The following is a 4717-nucleotide window of genomic DNA, read 5'->3' as shown; positions in this document are numbered from 1 at the left end:
AAGTTGGCCCACAGTGAGTTCCATAATGGTCATCAGGAAAGAGGATGCCTTTGATTGCTGAGAGAATAAGCACTGTGCCTCAAGTGTACCCAAGTAGGCAAGATGAAGCTGCTGGAATAATGCCCCTCCACCAATTCTGAGCACCTGGATCCAGCCGTGCCTGAAGTCAGCCTGTGGTGGGAAGAATTCTAAGATGGCCCTCTCAAGATTCTCAGTTCCTGGTTTACACACACCTTCTAGCAGTTATTGAAACACTAAAACTCTAAGTGCTACTGTGGAGAGATTTTACTGATGCAATTGATGTGAACAGGAGGCAGGGAAATACTGGGCAGAAAAGGGCAGGGTCCCTGGTGAGGGTTCCACCCTCAAGCCTGGACCTGTGGCCCTAAATGAGAACTTCACATCCCTGTTTTCCTGTCAAAATGTTGTCTGTGGCCCCCCACATCCCCATGCTGTGCCCATAGAAACCACAAGGTCCTCTGGCAGAGGAGCAGAGCAGCATGGCAGAGAAGGACAAAAGACAGAAGCGTCTGAATGTGGAGAGGAGAAAAGCAGCTGAACATTGGAGACTACGATTGGAGAGGAGTTTGGCTGGGATGGTGGAGAGGAGTTCAGGTGGGATGGTGGAGAGGAGTTTGGCCATTGGAAAAGACCACCTTCTCACTCCATCCCCTTTCCAGCTCCCCATCCCGCTGAGAGCTACTTCCACTGCTTAATAAAATCTCTACATTTGCCATCCTTCAAGTCCATGTGACCTCACTCCTCTTGGGCAACAGACAAGAATTTCAGATGCACTGGGTGCAGGATCCCAAAAAGCTGTCACACTGGCCCTTTGCCCTTGCTGGTGGAGGGCAACCACCCCACACGATGAGACAAAAGGCCCACTGAGCTGGTAACATGTCCCCTAGAGCTCGGGGGTGTCAAAGACACCTCCCTTACCAGGACAGCAGAGCTAAAAGAGCATTGTAACACTCCTGGGATGCTGCCGCAGGATCCACACAGGGCCTGATCCCATGGGAGAGAAGTGGCTGGTGGGTCCAGCATTCCTTTGCTCTGGTTCTCACACCCATCGCTCATGTGCTCCCTTCCACAAGGGGTTGAGTATGGCAGCGGAGTAAATGAGTCACCCTTGTTGCAAGTTCCGTGAAGGGGTCAAGGAAACTCTCCAGTTTCACTATGAATGCCTAAAATCATCAGGAGATGATCTGGGTGACCTCATCATCTGAGCTGGGAAGAGGAAGTCAGAGAGAGAGAGACTCTGATTGATCTGGAAAAAAATAAACATCCATGCTGTGAAGTGCCTGTGGCAGGGACATGGGAAGGAATCATGGGTAACCTCTAGGAGCTGAGAGCTGAGGGGAGGAAATGGGACTTCAGTCCTACAACTGTGAGCAACTGAATGCTGCCAACAAGAAGAATGGGGTTGGAAACAGATTATCCACAGAGCCTCCAGATGGGAGAGCTCAGCCCAGCTGACCCCATGATTTCAGTCTTGAACTGTGAGACAATGCATGGGTGGTGGTGTGCGCTGCTAAATTGGTGCTGCAGCAATTTAGAATGCAGCAATAGAGAACAAACACACAGACCTACCTCTAGGTTTTCCAGTTCTGTGAGCCTGTGTGTTCCATTTATTACTTAACCCGGTTTGTGTTTAGGTCACTTGTTTTCAAAATATTCCTGACTAACATAGCATTGTGCAAGCATTATCTCATGTATGCCTCCTGGCAACACCATGGGGTAATTTTTCTCCTGGTTTTTTTTTTTTTTTTTTTTAGGCTGAATAATACTCCATTTTTTGTTTTTTTTTTTTTTTATTTTATTTAACTTTGATTATTCATCTTGGTTTTTTTTTTTTTTTTTTTTTTTTTTTTTTTAGATAAAATTTACAGTGAGATGCACAAATCAATACAATGGTCCAACTCAATAAGCCTATGAGGTAATGTTTGCTTAGGACATTTCCAGTGGCAAACAGCAAGAACCTATTTGAAGTGGTTTAATCAGGGGACAGGTGGGAAAATTAATACAAAGATATAGATAATAGCTTATGGAATTTGTAGTGGAGAGTGTAGCTGGGCCTCAGGAGGACATGCTGTGAGCAGCCATCTGGTACTCACACCACCTTCGACCTGCATGCCAACTACCTGCACACATTTCACTAGAAAGCAACTCACTCGACTCATTTACTTACTGAATGGCTTATGTCTGCAGGGAACTGTGATAGATAACTAGGAATCAGAAAAAATACTGTTCCCTCCAACCAAACTTGTGGCTGGAATTGCCCCTAAAGCATGGTAGGGAAGTTCCCACAAGAGAGAGCCCCAAATGGTCTTGAGATGGGGCTGGGTTTGATTCCAAAGAAAGAAGCACTAACACCAGGATGATCAGTCTGAAGTGTTTATTAGCAGGACAAACTTACAGACTGAGCTTCCATGTATCCTCCAGTGGTCAAGAGAGAAAGCAATGCTCTACCTAGGTGTGTGTCCACCACAACGAGGTCAGAGTGTGGAGTTTATATGAGGGTTTAAAGAATTTGGCTCAGGTCAGTGTCTTTTTTTTTGAGACGGAGTTTTGTTCTTGTTACCCAGGCTGGAGTGCAATGGCGCGATCTCAGCTCACCGCAACCTCCGTCTCCTGGGTTCAGGCAATTCTCCTGCCTCAGCCTCCCGAGTAGCTGGGACTACAGGCGTGCGCCACCATGCCCAGCTAATTTTTGTATTTTTAGTAGAGACGGGGTTTCACCATGTTGACCAGGATGGTCTCGATCTCTTGACCTCGTGATCCACCCGCCTCGGCCTCCCAAAGTGCTGGGATTACAAGTGTGAGCCACTGCGCCCGGCCAGGTCAGTGTCTTGAGCAACAACTTAAAACAAGCTAAGCATCATCATCAGTGCCTGGGAATGTTCAAAGCCTTAGCTTGGGTTCAAGCCCACAGAGAAAACATACAGCTGGCTGGGTCACAGGGAGGCCAAAGGCGCTCTGAGTCAGGCCAAGAAAGAAAGGGGGTAAGGGGAACTGGAGGACCCTACAGAAACATATCCTGTTCTCAACAAGCCACTAACCTATGTAGAAGGGTGGATCAATTACAGTCAAGACTGATCGGCCAGGCACGGTGGCTCACGTATGTAATCCCAGCACTTTGGGAGGCTGAGGCAGGTGTATCACCTGAGGTCAGGAGTTTGAGACCAGCCTGGCCCACATGGCGAAACCCCAACTCTACTAAAAATACAAAAATTAGTCAGGTGTGGTGGCAGGCGCCTGTAATCCCAGCAACTTGGGAGTCTTAGGTGGAGAATCGCTTAAACCCAGGAGGTGGAGGTTACAGTGAGCCAAGATCGCACCATTGCACTCCAGCCTGGGCGAAAGGAGTGACTTCACCTCAAAAATAAATAAATAAATAAGAGAGAAGGGTCCTGTGGAGGCTGCGTCAGGAAAATGGCGGCTTCAGGAGAGAGCGGGACTCCTGGCAGCGGAGGCAGCACAGAAGAAGCATTTATGACTGTCTACACCGATGTGAAACAAATAGAGAAGAGAGACTTGGTTCTAACATCCAAAAATCAGATTAAAAGACTGACCCATCCTGGTTCCTCTTACTTCAGTTTGAACCCATTTGACGTTCTTCAGTTAGACCCTGAAGTTACAGATGAAGACATAAAGAAGAGGTTTCGGCAGTTATCCACACTGGTACCTCCTGACAAATATCAAGATGATGCTGACAGAGCACAGGGGGCTTTTGAAGCTGTGGACAAAGCTTACAAGTTGCTACTGGAGCAGGAGCAAAATGAGAGGGCCCTGCATGTAACTTGGGCCGAAAAAGAATACGTGGAACACACTGTGAAAGAACCAAAAAAACAGTTAAAAAAAAGGAAGGAAAACCTACGATTGTAGAGGCGGGTGATTCTGAGCTGTTCAAACAAGCTGCATATAAACAGACAATGAAACTCTTTGCTGAGCTGGAAATTAAAAGGAAAGAGAGAGAAGCCAAAGAGATTCATGAAAAGAAGCAACAAAGGCAAGAAGAGATCAAAGCTCAAGAAAAAGCCAAACGAGAAAGAGAGTGGCAGGAAAACATTGAGGACAGTCGAGACGGTCGTGTGGACAGCTGGCGAAACTTCAAGCCAATAGAAAGGGGGAGAAAAAGAAGAAAAATCGGACCTTCCTGAGACCACTGAAAGTAAAAATGGAGCAGCATGAGTGACCACCCGCGGTCACAGGCACAGAAACTTCCCCCTACTGTCTCCCTTCCTGCTTCGAAGGACTCGTTCTTTCCTCCCACTTCCACCCCAACATACAGTAGTATTTGCTTTTTATTCCATTTTGTTTTCAATACAATTTAATATTGATCAGAGTAATTCTTTTGCGGCTTGAAGTGAGGGGCTTGGTTTTAAAAAAGACCTTCCCCTCTCCCTGCCCCTAGAACCACCAGGATTGGAAGGTGCCACCATTGGTGCTGCCTTCTCTTCCCACAGCCTATAACTTTTTTTTTTTTAATTTAAAAAAATATTTAAAGCTTTGTTTTTTTTTGTTTTTTTTTTTTTTTTTTTTTTTTGAGCGGAGTTTTGCCCTTGTTGCCTAGGCTGGAGTGCAATGGCGCAATCTTGGCTCACTGCAACCTCCACCTCCCAGGTTCAAGCGATTCTCCTGCCTCAGCCTCCAGAATAGCTGGGATTACAGGCATGTGCCACCACGCCCAGCTAATTTTGTATTTTTAGTAGAGACA

At 46.6% G+C, this 4717-nt stretch overlaps 1 pseudogene; it reads left to right on the top strand.

Annotated features, from left to right (window-relative positions):
* The first annotated feature begins 3432 nt into the window (after positions 1–3432).
* On the top strand, positions 3433–4195 carry LOC108312270 (annotated as a pseudogene).
* The last annotated feature ends 522 nt before the right edge of the window (positions 4196–4717 follow it).

Source organism: Cebus imitator, unplaced genomic scaffold (genome assembly GCF_001604975.1).
Source record: "Cebus imitator isolate Cc_AM_T3 unplaced genomic scaffold, Cebus_imitator-1.0 Scaffold8, whole genome shotgun sequence".
Taxonomy (NCBI): domain Eukaryota; kingdom Metazoa; phylum Chordata; class Mammalia; order Primates; family Cebidae; genus Cebus; species Cebus imitator.
This window is presented reverse-complemented; position numbering and strand designations above follow the sequence as displayed.